We start from the raw sequence: 19,521 nt of genomic DNA on the forward strand, positions 1-19,521 counted from the left end.
TGGAAAAGATCATTTTATGAGAGTCAATTTTCTTTTTTTTTCTTTCTTTCTCTCTTTCTTTCTTTCTTTCTTTCTTTCTTTCTTTCTTTCTTTCTTTCTTTCTTTCTCTCTCTCTCTTTTCCTTCCTTCTTTCTTTGTTTCTTTTCTTCTTTGCTTTCTTTTTTTTTCTCCCTTGAGATGGCGTCTCACTCTATCGCCAGGCTGGAGTGCAGTGGGACGATCTCGGCTCTCTGCAACCTCTGCCTCCTGGGTTCAAGCGACTCTCCTGCCTCAGCTTCCTGAGTAGCTGGGATTACAGGTACATGCCACCACACCCAGCTAATTTTTGCATTTTTAGTAGAGAACGAGTTGGCCAGGCGCAGCGTGCCATACCAGTAATCTCAGAAATTTGGGAGGTGGAGGTGGGTGGATCAATTGAGGTCAGGAGTTTGACACCAGTCTAATCATTATGGTGAAACCCCGTCTCTACCAAAAATATAAAAATTAGCTGGTCATGGTGGCATGAGCCTGTGGTACCAGCTACTCGGGAAGCTGAGACAAGAGAATTGTTTGAACCTGGGAGGCAGAGGTTGCAGTAAGCCTAGATGCTGCCACTGCACTCCAGTCTGGGTGACAGAGCAAGACTCTGTCTCAAAATAATAATAATAAATAAATAATAGAGAGACGGGGCTTCACCATGTTGGCCAGGATGGTCTTGATCCCCTGACCTCGTGATCCATCCGCCTTGGCCTCCCAAAGTGCTGTGATTACAGGCGTGAGCCACTGCGCCCAGCCGGTTGTGCCCATTTTTGAGGATGGTAACTTTTATTGTCACCAGAGTGTGCATGAGTGTTACAATTTCACCTGTTTGCTGGGCCCTGTTAAGACACTATTTACCTCCTTTGGGCCTTGTACAGTATGCATTAAACATAATCCACTCTGAGGTCTTCATGCAGATATGAATCTATGATCATACCTGTGGCCATAAGCCCAGGTATGACAGTCAACATCTCTCCAACTGGCTGGATCCAGATAAGAGGGTATTTACTTGGCTGTAAACTGGGTTCAGAAATAAGTCACTATCCCAACTGTGACTGGATGTCCACATATGATAGTTACAATTCCAACTGTCGACTGCATTCAGGTATGAGATTTAGGGCCTCTGAAATCACATCTGTTCCTGTGTAAGAATGACAATTCTGATGATTGGTGGGTGTGCACACAGAGAACACGATCTCACCTGTGTTCTGGGCCCTGTGATGACACTGTACCATGTGAGTGCTTTACGTGATATGCAAGAGTGCTTATTTTCTCTGACCTTCATAGTAAAAGAAGACCCATAATTTTGCACGTTTTGTTAAGCCTGGCTATGAGAGAAAGTATCTCTCCTATTGGTTGGTTTAAGGTAAGAATGTCATCATCACACCTACGTGCTAGGCCAAAATATATGTGACAACTTCACATTTGGGTAGTCAGCAAGCAGGAGAGTCTCATCACCTGAGTCTGTGTCAGGGATATGTCACAGTCTCCCCTGAGGACAGGGACAAGGCAAGAGAGTCACATCCCTAGATGTTCTGCCAGGGATATGTTCTTGCTCCCTCCTGAAAGCATGACACATGCATCAGCGTCACCTCACCTGGCTTCTGGGCCCAGTGATATGTCACAATTTTCCCTGTGAACAAGGCACAGGCAGGAGAAACACATCACCAGTTTGCTGGGCCCAGAAATATGCTGCAATTTTTCTTGGAAGCAGGGCTCAGGCAGAAATGTAGGGGATCACATTTTCTAGGTGATAAATGCAGAGCTATGTCACAAGACCCCCAGTAGTCAGGGCCATGGCAGAAGCTCCCTATTGTCTATGTGATTGGCCCAGTGATACATCACAATAGCTAAATTATGCAGGGCACAAGGCAAAGAAGAGAGTTGCATCACCTAAGTGATGAACAAAAAGATATGTCATAATACCCATGTGGAAATGGCCCATGCAGGTGAGTCACATTACCTAGGCGTTGGACCCAGTGATATGTCACAATACACAATATATGCAGGGCCCAGCCAAGAGTGAAGAGTCAAATCACCCAGGTGCTGGGCCCGGTGATACATTGTAATCTCTCTTTGGTCAGATCCCTAGCAGTAGAAGAAACTCACATCACCTCGGTACTGAGGTCAGCCATATGTCACAATACACCTGAGAAATGAGCCCAGGCAAAGAGTCCTATCATTTAAGTGAGAGGCCCACAGATATTTTGCAATGCCTCCTGTGGGTGGTGCTCAGTAAAAAGACAGTCACATTACTTAGAGTCTGGCCCCAGCGATTTGTAAGAATCCCAGCTGTGAACAGGCACCAGGCAGGACAAAAGAGTCCCATCACCTGGGTGATCAGTGCAGAGGTATGTCACAATGCCCCCTGTAGGCAAAGCCTAGACAAGAGTTACATCACCTGGGTGTTGGACCCAGCAATATGTCACAATGGCTCGTGTGGGCAAAGCACAGGACAGAGTCACATAACAAATTGACAGGACCAGTAATAGGTCAGGATACCCATTATGGGCAGCGCCAAGACAGGAGAATAGAAGCATATTAATTAGCTGCTGGATTCAGGGATATATCACAATCTCATCTGTGGGCTACACCCAGGCAAAAATGTCAAATCACTCAGGTGCTGGCTAGAGGTGTACGTCAGAATCACACCTGCAGGAAGGTCCGTGGATGAGATTAACAATCCCACATAAGTGCCGGTTCTGTGTATGAAAGTGAACGCCTCCTGTATGTAACATCTATGTGCATAAGTCACAATCTCAATGGAGGAATGGATTTTTTCCATGGCAGCCTTAATCCCTTTTGAAAACTGAGTTATCTTAGTGTAGTCACAGCCTCACAAGTGTTTTAGATCTTGGTCAGGGAGTCACAAACCCACTTGCGGACAAAATCCACTTATAAGGCCAATTTTCCAACTTTTGGCTGCCTCTGGGTGTGAGTTTCAGAACCTCAATTATGGCCCATGTTCATGCGGGAGAATGACAATTTTGACTGATGGCTGGGCTCAGGCAGGAACCTTTCATCCTGCAGGTGTTGAGACAAAGGATATGACACAACACCTAAAATATGCTGGGTGCATGTGAAAAAGGAGACTCATATTAGCTGGTTGCTAGGTCCAGTTATATGTCACCACCTCTCTTTTTGGCAGGACTAAGGAAAAAGAGGAGAGTCAGAGCTAAAGAAATGTCATCATATATCTGTGGGTAGGGGTTATACATAAGAGTTGCATCACCTAGTCATTGAACCCAGCCATATATTATAATACACAATGTATACAAGGCCCAGGCAAGAAAGGAGAGTAATATCACGTAGGTACTGAGTCCAGCAATATGTCACAATATCCTCTGAGTGGAAGCTCCAAGCAACAGGGTAACATTACCTAAGTGAAGTGCCCAGAGAGATGTTTCAATGCCCCTGGTGGGTAGGATTTTGAAAAAGAAGTTACAGAACCTAGGGGCTAGGTCTAGCTATGTGTCACATTCATCTCCAAGATGGATCCCAGACATGAGAGAAAAGTCACATGATGTAGGTACTGGGCAAAGTAGTATGTCACAATCCTTACTGTGAGCAGGCCCTAGGAAGAAGTAGAGAGTCATATACTCTAGATAATGGGCCCAGAGGTATTTGACAATGACTCCTGTACGTAGGGACCAGGGAGAAGAATCACATGACCCGTGTGCTGTGCCCATTTATAAGTCCCCCTTCCTTCTGTGGGCATGACCTAGGCAGGGAGAAGAGTCACATCATCCCAGTGCTAGACACAGAGATATGTCACAATGTCTCTTATGGGCAACGCTCAGGTAAGAGAGGAGAGTCACATAAAATAGGTGATGCACCCAGAGATATTTCACAATGCCTTCTGTAAACTAGATCCAGGCAGAAGATTCACATCAACATCAAGTTGGCGCTAAGCCCAGCAACATGTCACAATCCCTTCTGTGTAAACGGACCAGGCAGGAGAAGAGAATCACATTACCTGGCTGAAGAGCACAGAGATATATCATAATGCCCCTGTAAGGAAGGGCCCAGGCAGGGGAGTTACATCGCCTGAGTAGTGGACCCAGCAATATAACACAGTGTCCCATATGGGCAGTGCACAAGCCAGAGAGTCACATAACCTGGGAGTGAGGCCTAGCTATATATAACCATGCTTCCTGTGGGCAGCGCCAAGGCGGAAGTGGAGACTCACATCACCTGGGTGCAAGGTCTAGCGATATGTGAAAATGCTCACTGTGGGCAGTGCCAAGGAAGGAGAACAGAGTTACATCCTCAATATGCTGGATCCAGAAATATGTTAATATCCCATCCGTGGGCTGGGTCCATGCGAGACCATCAAGTCACTCAGGTGCTAGGCACTGGCAAATTTCACAATGAAAGCTGCAAAATGGTCCAGGAATTAGATTAAAAATCCCACAACTGTCTGAGTTGTAGGCATGACATTCAACACCTCCTATATGTTGGGTCTAAGCCCCCGAATAACCATCTCAAAACCAGGCTGGATTTGTGCATCAGAGCCTCAATTCCTCTGCAGACTGACCTGTGTTCCTGTGAGAGGATGACAATAGTTACTGTTGGCTGGGTGTGCATATGAGTGTCACAATCTCACCTGTGTGCTTGGCCCAGTTAGCACACTCTGTGTACTACCCAATGGCCCTATACAGTATGAATGAGAGTTGTAATCAACTATGAGAGCTTCCTAATGGTAGGGACCCATGATCGTACTTGTAGCATTAAGCCCAGGTATGAGAGTCAACATCATTACAATTAACTAGGTCAGGATAGGAGAGTCCTCCCTTGCCTATGAGCTGAGTTTAGAAATGAGCCACCATTTCAACTCTGGTTGGATGTTTATATATGAACACGGGCCTAGCACCAAGGTGATGTGAGTCTTTGGCCTAGACACTTCAAACAGGAGGCAATGTGACATATCTCTGGGCCTATCAACTACTTGATGTGACCTTCCTTTTGTACCTGAGCTTTCACCATAAAAGAGATGTGACATATGTCTAGACCCAGCACCTGGGTGATGTGAGTCTTCTTTATTGACTGAGCCCTGTGTATTTTGGGTATTCTGACCTATCCCTGGACCTAACATCTAGAAGATAAGAAGATCCAGCATGGGCCCTGCCTAAAAAGTTTCTTGTGACAAACTTCTACATGAATCACCTTGGAGATTTGACTCTTCTCTCTTACCTGAGCTTTCTCATAAGAGAGATTGCTAAGTACCTCTGCAGCAAGCACCTAAATGCTGTGACTCTTCTTCCTTGTCTGGTTCATGCTCACAGATGAAAGGGTGGCTTATCGCTCAGTCCAGCACACCGGTTATGTGATTATGCTGCCTGATCTCTTCTCACAGGAGCCATTGTGACATATCCCTGGGCCCAGAAACTATTTAATATGACTCTCCTCAATGACCTTAACTTTGTGCATGGGATAAATTGTGACATATCTCTGGATCCAGCACCTAGGTGATGCGATTCTCCTTTTCTGCATGGGCTATGCTTACAAGAAGGAGGCTGACTTATTGCTGTGTTGACAGCTGATGTGATACGTCTGTTCTTGTTTTCTTAGTTTTTAAGAATTTAAACAAGAGACACGAAGAAAAAAAGTACAGCATAATTTATTGGAAAAGAAAATATTTGAAAGTTAAGTGCAGAATACAGTACATCCTGAGAGATATTCCAGGGTGGGTTGCTCATAAGAGTGAGACAGCGTGGATTGTCACTGGAGAAACACCCTTATGGGAGTGTTACATTATTATTAATAAGGAGGAAGGAAGAGGAGTTGCTACTAAGCATGTTCTGGGTGGTATTCTGGGTGCTCATGCGCAGTAGCTCTACATGCTTGTTCATATGTTGCATGTCTAGTTAGCGTCTTAGATCTCCACCCAGGAGTGTATTTCTGTTTGTTTGTTTGTTTGAGACACAGTCTCGCCGTGTTACCCAGGCTGGAGTGCAGTGGTGTGATCCCTGCTCATTGCAACCTCCACCTCCTGAGTTCAAGCCATGCTTGTGCCTCAGCCTCCTGAGTAGCTGGGATTACTTTCATGCACCACCATACCTGGCTAATTTTTGTATTTTTAGTTGAGACGCGGTTTCACAATGTTGGCCAGTTGAGTCTCGAACTTCTGGTTTGAAGTGATCCATCTTCCTCAGCCTCCCAAAGTGCTGGGAGTACAGGTATGAGCCAACGTGCCTGGCTAGGGGGTGTATTTCTTGTTATTAAAATAAGCAAAAGTTAAGTTTGAGGACAGGTAAATTCTAAACACACATGCTTTCTAGATCAGAAAGACCTTAATGGGGATAGCTTTGCTCAAATAAGCCCAATTACAATGCGAATGCTAAGGCTTACTGTGTTTTCTGTACAGTCACCACAGTTTCTCTATCCCGAGATCATGGTCACTTTCTTGACTATCTATTCGGCCTCAATTTCCCCCTAAGATATTTTAGGGCAATCCTCATATTGGAAGTTGAGGGGTTAGGCCATTTTTTTCTGGAGCTGTTTCCTGCTGAGTGGGTGTTACTTCTGCCTAGCCTGGGCCTTAAAACTTCTTCCTGTGTGATCTGACCGGGTGTAAACAACATCGTTCATGGAGCCAGTGGGCAAGATTTTGGCAGCCAAAGGTGGAAAGCCTTGCAAAACTATCATGCAAACATGGAGCTGCCGCAAGCAAGACAGCAAGAAATCAGTTAACATTTTAAACAAAATTGGAACAAAAGTAAAAGCTGCAAGTATAATAATGACTGATACTATTAAAGAGAGCAAGGCAGGCAATGGACATCTCTTTCATGTTCCCATGGATGTTCCTAGAGATTCAATTTTGTCTGCCTGGGTGATGATATTATTAATATTTTCTTGGACTTAACCAGACTGATTGATCTCAAAAACAGCATTCTTCTTTTAGATATAAACATGCTCCTCTTTGCCTGGCTGGGAGAAGATCCCAGGCTCTTTGGTTTTGTCGGACTACAGTGGCCATGGAGTCCAGACGTTGTTGAGTCTATTGAGGCCCTCTACTGCTTGTTGGGGACACATTGAGGTTTTCTGAGATAGTTTATAATGGATTCCAGAGCCTCCACCTTATGGTGACATTTGTGCTGCAAAAGTATTCTGCATTAAAATGGTGAAAGCAACAAAAGTTTTAAGTCTTTTCTATTTTTTGCCAATAAGCAAAAGTTTTGTGCAGCTAAGTTGGCTGCAGTCATTGGTTCCATTTAGGAAAGGTGAAGTTGAATGGTGGTCAAAGTTAGAACATGGGAGGCTGCAGTAAATGCGCTGAAGTTGTCTGAGAGCCATCAGAGCTGTTGCTTCCATTGGATTAGATAATTTATTGAGAGAACAAGCAGTCTGATGGTCCTCTCTCCATTTGAGACTTTCTGTAAGGGGAGCAATTTCTCTGGCCCTGCATGGTGTGAAGCTCCACTGAGAAAAGCTACAGTTGGGCTGGTCTCTATTGTACCTGGCAAAGGCCGATAGAGAGGAGTATAAGGAGGAGGTGAAAAAAGCTTAGATTCTACAGAAGACTCTGATAGTGTGGGAGATGCTGGGGATTCTAAAGGAGGTGTGGGCCAATAAGGGCCCCTATCTGGAGCTGCTGTTGGGCTGTGCAGTCTCGGGTCCCTTCCCCTTAATAAGAGATGATCTTCTAATGCTTCTGAGGAGCTTTGTGGCTTACTAGGCTTTAGCCCACAGGTGCTGCATAGAGCTGGGTTTTGTTGTCAGGCCAAAAATGTTTGCACATAGGATATTTCAGACAATTTTCCCTGATTTCTACAGAAAAGGTCTAGCTGTAGGAGGGGTTAAAAAGTTCACAGTCTCATTCTTCAGCTATGTTTTGTCAGCTATTCTGTATCCAGGTTAAATAGTATTACAAAAGAAGATAAGGTTTTTTTTGGTTCATCTAGCCAAAAGCTGTTTCAATTTTTAAATATACATCCCAGGGGTGTTTTAATGGCAGTGGAGGAAGCGGCTCCCATGGTGCCGAGAGAATCTTGCAACGTCAGAGCATGTACTAAGTCCGGGAGGCCATGGGCATCACAATGGGAAAAGTGGAACCACCAAAGTGTCCGGCGCTTCCCCTCAAGACTCCATTAACAGAAGCTCTAGGAGGTCATAGTCATTTGCCATACACCGTCCTATCTCTCACCAGTGCTGGACATCTCCAGCCCTACCGAGATGACCCCCACTGCTGGCTGGGGGGCAGATGTCTGGCTGACAAGCCTTTCCCTAATTTACTGGTTTGCCATTTATGATGCCCAATTATAACACCTGCAATACTCCGATTCAAACACCACGACCGGACATCTACATGACTGTGGGTCTTTTGTTCAGCAAAGAAAACCTGTTGAAGAACAATTTCAAGGAGCTGGGAAATGCATAAAGCCTGAAGGGACAGGGTTATCTTAATATTCCTCTCAAAACAAAACAAAACAAAATTGTAAACAGAAAACCTGACCAGAAAATAAATTAAAACAGCCACTAGGTGGTGATCGAGTATTGCCGAAGGGACAGCAAACGCTAAGCTGAGTCTGAAGTGTGGCCAGAAAGATGTGAAACTAAGCAGCAAAGTAGCCCTAATATGAAATGTTAAGAGCAACCCATGTGGTTAGTGTTATTTATGGATAGTACAGAGGCAGCAGCCAAAAGGAGAGCGGACATATATTCTCTCTCTAGAGAATGTAGGTGATTTAAACAGGTTTCCCCCAGAAGTTTAGTGAAACAGCGCTGGAACAACCAGCGATAGTTAACCAGGTAGTCTGGAAGTGCCATAGTATTCACTGCAAGTAAAGGGAAACTGAAATTAATGAAGCGTACCAAGCTCTCTCTGGGCCATGGCAACAGAAATGTTGATGGACACGCAGCAAAAGAAGTACAGCACAGAGTAATTTATTGCACACAAAAGAGAAAACAATACGTTGAAAATTAACTGCAGAATAGACGGTACAGTCTGAGAAAGAGATTCCAGGGCAGCCTGCTCATAAGAGTGAGATAGCATTAATTGTTGCTGGAGAAACCCTCCTTCTGGGAGTTTTACATGATTATTCATAAGAAGGTGGAAAGAAGCGTTATAGTAAGCATGTTTTGAGTGGTCTTCTGGGTGCACATGTGCAGTAGCTGTACATATTTGTGCATATATTGCATGTCTCATTAGCATGCAATGACATTGCACCCAGGAATGTGTTTTTACTATTAAAATGAGCAAAGGTTCAGCTTGAGGACAGATAAAATCAAAATGCACATGATCTCTAGAAGTAAAAGTCCCTACTGAAGATAGTGGATTTCAAAGAACCCAAGTGCTCCGCAACTTAAAACTGGCCCCCATGAAGCTGGAACACTATCTGTTCCTGAGGGATCCGGTCCCATTTGTGTCTCTGAGACACTGGCAAGCCAGGCCTGACTTGAGATGAGACTGAAGATTTTAAGTGTAAAATGCCTAAATAGCAGCTTCAGGTTGTATTTTGGAGCTTCTCCGCTCACGCCTTGGAAATGGGGGTTTCTCCTTTGCTCTTAGCAGATTTTGTGCAACCCAATAATTAACCTTCCTGATGCCTCGACTTTCACATTCGTGAAAAAGGCACCATTGAGAGTGACGTTTCCAGGAAGGCACAGCCCTTGTCCGCCCCTGCAGAGCTCTGAAGCTGTTCACAAGCAGGCCAGGTGGAAGATTTCTCTAAAAAGTGATTGAGCACGTGCTCTGGCTAGAGAAAAAAGAGGGCTGTGGCACAATGGACGGTGTCTCAGACATCAGGACAGTTTCCACAGCAGTTTAGGGAAGAAGGCAGCGCCCTAGGCTGCAGAGGGTGCAGTGCTCTGGAAGGAACCCTGGGTGCAGCTGAAAGAGGAACCTAAGAAGCATAGGGCCAATCGGTTGAGGACAACCCCCCCAATTTGGGCAAAGGTAAGGTATCTTCGTAGGGTAATATCCTCCTCAACGCTCAGCCCAGACCTGTCCTCCAGGTCCACCTCTGTACTCACTCTCCGTGGCAAAGAGTCGGCATAGCATAAGAACTCAGCAGTGCTTTGGACACTGGGAAGTCCACAGCGCACTGTCCCTCCCTCCCTCCAGGGCTATGCACCCCGGATCCTGGTACATGCTGGAATTATAGTTCTGAAGCCTACCGACAAACAGGCTGAGAGCAGTGAACGGACTACAGCTCTCAGCATATTAGGTGGTGCGTGTACCACTTTGCCCCTTCTTCCAGGGCCATGCCTCACCCCGGAGACTGGCGCATGCTGGGATTGTAGTCCTGTAGCCCTTTGACCAAAGGGCTGGGAGTGTTTATAAGAATACACCTCCCAGCAATCTTAGGGAGGGGCACACAGCCCCGCCTCTTCCTCCAGCGACACTTATTGTCCCTGAGACAGGTGCATGCTAAGATTGTAGTCCTGAAGCTCTGCGACCAAAGGGCTGGGAGTGTTTATGAGCATATATCTCCCAGCAAGCCTAGGAAGAAGCACACAGCCCCGCCTCTTTTTCCACTGATGCGCACTTCCCCTGACCCCAGTGCATACTGGGATGGTAGTCCTGCAGCCCTGTGACAAGAGTTCTGGGAGTCTTTATGAAACTACATCTCCCAGGAAGAAGAAGGAGGCGTCCACAGCCTAGCCTTTTCCTCCAGTAATGCGTACTGTCCCTGAGCCGGATGCATGCTGGGATTGTAGTCCTGCAGCCCGGTGATGAAAGGTCTGCGAGTGTTTATGAGACTACATCTCATACCAAGCCCAGCGAGGCGCACACAACCCTGCTTCTTTCTCCAGTGATGCCAACTTTCCCTGACCCCGGTGCATGCTACGATTGTAGCGCTGCAGCCCTGTGACCAGCGGACTGTGAGTGTTTATGAGACTGCATCTCCCACCAAGCCCAGAGAGGCTTGCAGAGCCTTGCCCCTTCCTCCACTGATTAGCGCACGCTCCCTGAGCCCCGTGCATGCTGGGATTGTAGTCCTACAGCGATGTGATGAAAGGGCTGGGAGTGTTTATGAGACTACCTCACCCAGCAAGCCCAGCGAGGTGCGCACAGACCTGACTCTTCCTCCATTGACTTGCTCACTCTCCCTGAGCCCGACGTATGTTGAAATTGTAGTGCGGTATCCCTGTGGCCAAAGGACTGCAGTGGTTATGAGACTGCATCTCCCAGCAAGCCCAGAGAGGCATGCACAGCTCCACGTCTTTCTCCAGTGACGCACACGGTCCCTGAACTCGCTGCATGCTGGGATTGTAGTCCCGCAGCCCTGTGATCAAAGGGCCAAGAGTGTTTATGAGACTACGTCTCCCAGAAAACGTAGGGAGACGCACACAGCCCCACAGCTTTTCCCAGTGACGCATACTGTTTTTGATCCCTATATATACTGGGATTGTAGTCCTGCAGCCCTCTGACAAAAGGTCTGAGAGTCCTTATGAAACTACATCTCCCAGCAAGCGCAGTGAGGTGCGCAGAACCTTCCCCTAGTTCTCAAGTGAAGAGGAATGTCGGTGAGCCCCAAGCATGCTGGGATTGTAGTCTTATAGCACTGTGAGCAAAGCGCAAGGAGAAGCCATGGGACTACATCTCCCAGGAAGCCCAGCAAGGCGCACACTGCCATGCCTCTTTTTACTTAGACTATCGCACTGTCACGGAGCTGGGTGCATGCTAGGAATGTAGTTCGGCAGCCCTGTGAGCAAAGGGCTGGACGTGTTTATGAGAACACATCTCCCACTACTCCCAGAATGTGCACACAGCCCTGCCTCTTCCTGCAGTGACTAGCGCACTGTCCCTGAGCTGGGTGCATGCTGGGATTGCAGTCCTGGCGCTCTATGACCAAAGGGCTAGGATTGTTAATAAGACTACATCTCCCAAAAAAGCATAGCGAGAAGCGCACAGCCCTCCCTCTTCCTCCTGTGACGTGTGCAGTCCCTGAACCCAGTGCATGCTGGGGCTGCCAGTGTAGTCCCTCAGCCGTGTGATGAAAGGGCTGGGAGGGTTTATGAGAATACATCTCCCAGCAAGCCCAGCGAGTAGCAAACAACCCCGCCTCTTCCTCCAGGGACGCGCAATTTCCTTGAGCCCTGTTCTGGCTGGGATTGTAGTCCTGCAGCCCTGTGTCCAAAGGGTTAGGAGTGTTTATGAGAATACATATCCCACCAAGCCCAGCGAGCCGTGCACAATACCGCCTCATCCTCCAGTAACGTGCACTATCCTTGAACTTGGTGCATACTGGGATAGTAGTTCTGCAGCCCTGTAATGAAAAGTCTGGGTGACTTTATGAAACTACATCTCCCAGCAAGCCAAAGGAGGAGCACAAAGCTTTGCCTCTTCATCCAGATACACCCACTAATCCCTGATCCTGGTGCATGATGGGAATGTAGTCCTGCAGCCCTGTGACCAAGGGCTGGGAGTGTTTATGAGACCGCATCTCTCAGCAAGCAAAGCAAGGCCTGCACAGCCCCGCCTTTTCCTCCAGTGACGCGCACTGTTCACTAAGGAGTGTTCATGAGATTACATTTTCCAGCAAGCCCAGCTAGTCATGCACAGCTCTACCTCTTCCTCTAGCGATAAACACTGTCCCTGATTCCATTGTATGCTGGGATTGTGGTGCTGCAGCCCTGTGACCAAGGGGCTGGGAGTCTTTATAAGACTACATCTCCTAGCAAGCCCAAGAGGGGCTCACAGCCGTGCACCCCCCTCCAGCCCCACTTTTCCTTCAGTGCTGTGCACTGTCCCGTGAACCTGGTGCATGGTGGAATTGTCCTGTTGCGGGATTCAGGAGGACGAGAGAGACCTCGGGTTGAAACAGGAGAATCTTTATTGAGTGCACTCAGGACCAGCTGACTCACGTCGAAAAGACTGGGCCTGGAACAAAGACAGCACCTGACTTTTAGACACACTTCACAAAAGGGGGTGGGCTAGCTTCAAGCAAGATTACAGTGGCATGAAAGCAGGAATACAGAGGCAGGACAAAGACAGGATTACACATGACCGTTGTCAAGCAACCCACATGTCCATTATCTAGGTTTCCCTGGGCATGGGCTTATCCTATAACCCTCACTGTGGTGCCCAAACAGCTGTAGTTCAGCCTACTCAGGCTTCTCATGAATTTCATTGTACTTCTTCGATAAAACAGAATACTTGAAGTCACTAGTTACAGAGAACAAGAATCTATAAACTATTTCCATAAAACAAAGGAAATTTGTTTTTCTTTTCCCTGTGTTGGGGAAGAGCTGGGAGAGTCTCCAGAGCACATTAGATAATATTATCAAGACTTTTCCTGGGTCTGGGCTGAGCCTATTGCTGCCTCTGGGACAAGTCAGCCTAATACAAGAAAACTTATTTCTCTTTCTTTTTAATTTTATTTTTCTTTAATTTCCTTCCTTAGGCCCCCAGCCCTGTGACCAAAGGCCTGGGAATGCACAGTTACACATCTGTTTACTTGTCATGAGACTCTTTTCCTTTACCCCCATGAACATACTTACCACACCTTCTTTCAAATCTTATCTACTGATTACAGCATCTTGCACTTCTTGAGAATAGATTCTATGGTCTGCTTTTTATCTTGTGAATCGATTACATTTTCATGCTTCTTCACACATCTCATGAATTTTTAAATTGTGTGACAGGAACTACAGGGACTCTGGATTGTGTTGCATTTCTTTGAAAATTATTATGTTAAGAGGGAGTTAATTTGAATAGATTCAAACCCCAATCCTTATCTCTTCTACAGTGGCATAGCTAAAATCTTCATTCGGTTCTTCTAAACAGTGTGCGTTTCTATATAGCAAAATATAGTATTTTATTAAGCTTTATTATACTTATCTGTGAAATAGTTATTCAACGAACTAGTTTACTTCATTATTACTGGAAGTCAGAACCTCAGTTGTGTTCACTTTTTGGATTTTATATAAGTGAAATTATATAATATGTATACTTTTACATGTACTTTCTTCTATGCAACTTTATATTTATGATATTAATTCATGCTATTGCAGATAACTATAGTTTGTTTATTTAAAAAAATATTTTTTACATTTTGGCAAAGTATACATAAAATTAACCATTTTAGCTACTTTAAGTGTGCACCTGAGAAAAATTAACCACACTCACATTGTTTTGCATCTATTATTCCCATTCATAGGGACCTTCTTTCAACTTCCAAAACCAAAATTCAATACACATTAAATAAAAACTCCCTGTTACTCCTCCTTCAGCTCCTAGGAACCACTCTTCTACTTGGGTTTCTAGAATTTAACTACTCTAAGTGTCTCATAAGTGGAATGATACAGTATTTGTCCTTTTATGACTGGCTCATGTCACTTTGCACAATGTCCTTAAGGTTCATGCATGACGTACCATGTGTCAGAATTTCCTTATTTTACATAACTGAATAATATTCCAATGTATGTATAAATCACATTTTATATATTGATGATAATTCAAACAACACGGGTAATTCAAAAACCTTTTGGGTGATGTGAGTAATGCTGCTATGAACCTAGGTGTACGTGTATTATTTTGTGTCTTTGCTTTCACATCTTTTGCTACATACCCAGATGTGAAATTACGGGTTTATATGGTGAGTTTATGTGTAAATTTTTTAGTTACTATGCTGCTATTTTACAGCAGCTGCAGCATTTTACATTTCCACCAACAGTGTACAAGGATTCTAATTGCTCCACGTCCTTACCAACACTTGTGATTTTCTGTTTTCTTTTCTTTTGGTACTAGCTATGCTGATGCGTATTAAGTGATATATCATTTGGGGTTATATTTGCATTTTACCAATGATTAATTTTGTTGAGCACCTTTTCATGGACTTATTAGCCATTTCACATAATTTTTAGAGAAATGTCTGTTTAAGTATTTTGCCCATACTTTAAACAAGTAGTTTGTTTCATTATTGCTGAATTGTTCTTTGTATATTCTGGATAGAGTCCTATTTATCTATTTTTCTTTTGTTTCTTGCGTTTTTGGTGTCCTGTTAAAAAAAAAAAATTACTGCCAAATCCAGTGTTATGACATGTTTTACCTACATTTTATACTAAGAATTCTGTAGTTTTAGCTCTTACATTTAGGGTTTTGATCCAGTTAGTTAATTTTTTCTTATGGTATAAGTTAAGGGCCCAGCTTCACTCTTTTACATGTGAGTACCCAATTTTCCCTGTGCTAATTGTTGTAAAGGCAATTCATTTCCCATAAAAATCATTTGACCATATATATGAGGGTTTACTTATATTGGCTTTCTATATTACTCCATTAGTCTATTTGTAGCATGCTATTTTGGAATTTTGTAGTAAGTTTTGAAATTATTAAATGTGACTTCTCTAACTTTGGTATTTTTTTTCAAAATTATTTTTGCAATCCCTTGAGATTCCTCATAAACGTAAAAATTGATGTTTTAATATCTACACAGAATAATTGGCATTTTACTTCTTGGTTACTTCCTAAGTATTTTATTCTTTTGATGCTATTGTAAATTGAGTTGTTTTCATAGTTTTCTTCTCAGATTATTCATATGACTACATAAAATACAGTTTATTTTTCTATGTTGATTTTGTATGCTACTACTCTGCTGAATTTATTAGTTTTAATATTTTTTGTGTGGAATCTTTAAGATTTTCTCCATAAAAGAATATATTTTCTGTACATCTGTACACACTTTGATGCAGTTTATTTCCTTGTCTTTTTTAATTTCTCCGAGTGAAACTTCTAATACTGTGTTGAATAAAAGTGGCTGGCAAGAGCAGACATTCTGTCTGTCTTCTGAGCTTAGATGAAAGAATTTTGGCCTTTTCCTCTAGAACATGTTATTTGCTGTGAGTTTTTATATGTTAATTTTACAAAGATGGTTTTATTTTATTCGTAATTTATTATGTTTTTATTATGAAATATTTTGAATTTTGTAAAATGCATTTTCTGTATTAATGAGATAATGTTTTCCAAAAATTTTGTTAATGTGACATATACATTGATTAATTTTCTTATGCTAAAACTTTGGTTAAGAAAGGCTAGCTAAGTGAACCAGTGAGACTGGAAAAAGAATAAAGAAATCTATACTGGTTGTGATCAATTAGTTGTAAACACCATTGCACTGAAACCAGACATATGCTAAAACTTCCTTACATTCCAATAATAAATTCGCCTTCGTCACGGGTTGTAATCTTGCTAGTATGCTGCTGAATGTAATTAGATAGCATGTTGCTGAGTAGTTTTGCATCCGTGTTCATAAGGGATATTATTCTACGGGTTTTTGTAGTCTCTTTGTCTGGCTTTGATATGAGCTAATGCTGGCATCATGGAATAAGTTTGGAACTGCTCTCTTCAGGCTTTTGGTAGACTTTGGAAAGGATTTTTGTTCTATAAATGCTTGATCTAAGTCACTAGTGAAGCCAACAAAACAAGGGCTTTTCTTCATGAAGAGGTTTTTAATTACTGATTCCATATCCTTAGTAGTTTTCTATCTATTCAGATTCTGTATTTCGTTGTAATCAAGTCTTGTATACCTAGGAATCTGCCTACTTTATCTAGGTTTTCCAATTTACCATCCTATCATAGTTCACCGTACACTTTTATGAACATTTTATTTCTTCAAATTAGTAGTAATGTCCCACTTTCATTTCTCATTTTAGTATCTGAATATGCTGTTAATTTTTTGTGTGTGTAGCTGAAATTTTGCCAATTGTTAATTTTTTGAAGAAATGAGAATGAACTTTTGGTTTTTTGGAATTCTGTTGTTTGTATAACCTGTATTGCATTTATCTCTGCTAAAATCTTTAATACTTTCTCTTTCTCTTTGCTATGTATCTAATTTGATCTTATATGTCTAATTTACTAGGTGATAAAGTTATTATTTATTTGAAATCTTTGCTCTTTTTAAATGTATTTTAGCTGCAAACTTTTCATCTTAGCACTGTTTTTGCTGTTTCCCATAACTTTTGATATGTTTTGTTTTCATTTTTCTTCCTCTGTAAGTATGTTCCTACTTCCTCTGTGATTTCTTCCTTTACTTATTGGTTGTTTAAGGGTATGTTGTTTGATTTATACAATTTTGTAAACTTTGTAGCGTTTTGTCTGTTATTGATTTAATTTGAGATCTACTATACAGCCCATCCTGGAGAATTCCCCATGTGCATTTGAGAAGAGTGTGTACTCTCTTTTGTTGGATGGAGTATATTGTATATATCGGTTAGATCAATTTGGTTCATTGAGTTAGTCAAGTCCTTTATTTCCTAATTTATGATCTATCTCATTTTTCTATTCATTACTCAGAGTGGAGTATTAACATCTTCAACTATTATTTTAGAACCGCCTATTTGTCCCTTTAATTCTGTCAACTTATGCTTTCTATATCTAAATGTTTTATTATTAGGTATGGGTTTAAACTATTTCTATCCTCCTGCCAAATGGACATTCTATGACTATATGATGTCTTATTGTCTCTTGTAACTTTTTAAGTCTATTTTGTCTGCTATTAATATGGTCATCCCCTGTCTCTTTTTCATACTATTGGTATGAAATAATTTTTTTCTTCCTTTTTTTATAACCCTGAAGTCCTCTGGAAAGCCAACAGCAGCATTACTTAATTTAAAAAGCAGAGAAATCTTAAATCAATAGCTTAATGTTTGTAAAAGCATTTAAATGGAAATGAACTACCCAGTCCACCAGGAACAAAGGATATCAGTTGGATCTAAGGATAATCATGCCAAAAAGCTATAGGAGGAAGAGCTGCTGGGAATTAGGACTGTGATAATGGTCTTTGGGACCAAGAAGGAAATGGGGAAATGGGGATTCTTAGGGTCAGGTGCATGCTTAGCAAAAGACCCAGAAAACCCTAAGCTGTCACCTCTGTATTTTAAACTCTGCACAAGTAGAAAGTAGAGGCACAAGGAGAGTTGTAACTTCATGCTCATTGGTAAAGGCATGCTCCAACACACATACATAGATCCCAGGTGAAAAAAAATCAGATATTTATTTTTAGTGAAGGTTAAAAAATCTGGAGTCTTACTTTCCAACTAAGGTTCAGTGAAAATATTTGGGGAGATTTGCATTGATCAATTCATCCTGAGGTCAAGAAAATCTTGATTTTGACATTTGGAGCCTCCAGTAAAGGATTAGCCTCCACCTAGAGGTGTTCTTTGGCCTTTTGGACTCAGAGACATCTTGACACTACTACTGGTTACACTGATTTGAAAGTCAGCTAAGAGCTTGCTAAAGAACTCCTGACAAACTAAATTTGACCTATAGAGGGCTAGGGAATCCCCAACTAGTTGAAATTTTGTGCTTCCTTCTATCCTCTGAAACAAAGCTGCTGTCTCTGTGGGGCCCCCAATTTACTGAGTATTTCTTATATGACTGGTCCTCGTTCATAGATGAGTCAGGAAAGCTGAAATCTCATGATGTCCACTGGGCTGCTATGTCTGTTTTACCTGTGCCAGCCATACAGAACCTGAAATTTATGGTTGCTCCTCTCAAAGGTCAGAACTAAGGCTTTGGGGTAAATGCCCATATTCTATCTGTTTGGTTATCTACAATGGAAACTGTAGACTGTCTGAATATCTTTTGGGCTGCAAGCTGGAAACAATCCCAGATGCTGATCTAACTGGGTCACTCATCTAGAAGTCCATGGTAAGTGTTTGTTTTCTAGAGAGTAACAACAATCAAGCTGCAGATTCAACCTAAATCTGTGTCTAACGCAGAGTCTAATACTGCAGGCCAGATTTGGGGTTGCTGGAGAAAGTTGACCTATTTGTCTCATGATTGAACAATTCCTAGACCATAACTAGCAGAATAACCAGAAGTGGACTTTTAGCCCACTTCTTGAGATATCAGTCACCACTGTTGACATCTTCAGCATAATAGTCATGTGATTCCAGCCATACCATGTGTCTCTTGAAGCTAATCTGTGCCACCTTTTAGGCTTTTGAGACCAATTGAGCTCTGAATTTTGGCATTTATCACCACATCTACTAAAACGGGCCAACTCTATGATGTTCCCTCCTGTTCCACACATGTTGGTTAATTTGTTGATTAGGTATGCTTTTCTCTATAAGGGGATTATCTCTTCCTGATTGCCTCCAAGATAAGGATGAAATGGTTGGGGGATCTAAGAATCCATTTCACAAGCTTGGAATTTCATGCTAATAATTCCTGGGTGAAATGTCTTTCTTTCCCATAACTGCAATTCTAGGCCAGCCTGGCTTGTGTACCCTCTGAGTTGCATCCCAGCCTAGTAGCAGTTATGGGACTCCAACTTAGTTCTAGTTAAGTTTTATGTAAATATTCTTGTCTCTATTTTACCTGGCTCTACTAGATAAAATGTCTAGAAAAAAGTAGAGGGCGACTAGAATAAAGGTGAGATTATAGGTACCGGAATGAGACACACTGATTATGTGGAGGTAGAGGGAGAACAACAACCTGTAACCGGGGGAATGAACAACTTAGACCTCAGAAGCTACGGGGAATGGTGGGACATCAACAACTTTTTTTCTTTCTGAATAACCCCTGGTGCAGCCCACCAAAGAGTCTGAAATACT

General features: G+C 42.8%; 1 long non-coding RNA gene across 1 annotated transcript in view; it reads left to right on the forward strand.

Annotated features, from left to right (window-relative positions):
- Positions 1–19,521, forward strand: part of LOC134760832 (uncharacterized) — a 26,483-nt gene continuing 6,962 nt past the window's right edge. Inside the window, exon 1 of the long non-coding RNA XR_010138829.1 lies at positions 1–298. This is a non-coding gene — a long non-coding RNA (uncharacterized LOC134760832). The remainder of the gene's footprint in view (positions 299–19,521) is intronic.

Source organism: Pongo abelii, chromosome 22, assembly GCF_028885655.2.
Source record: "Pongo abelii isolate AG06213 chromosome 22, NHGRI_mPonAbe1-v2.0_pri, whole genome shotgun sequence".
NCBI classification, from domain to species: Eukaryota; Metazoa; Chordata; class Mammalia; order Primates; family Hominidae; genus Pongo; species Pongo abelii.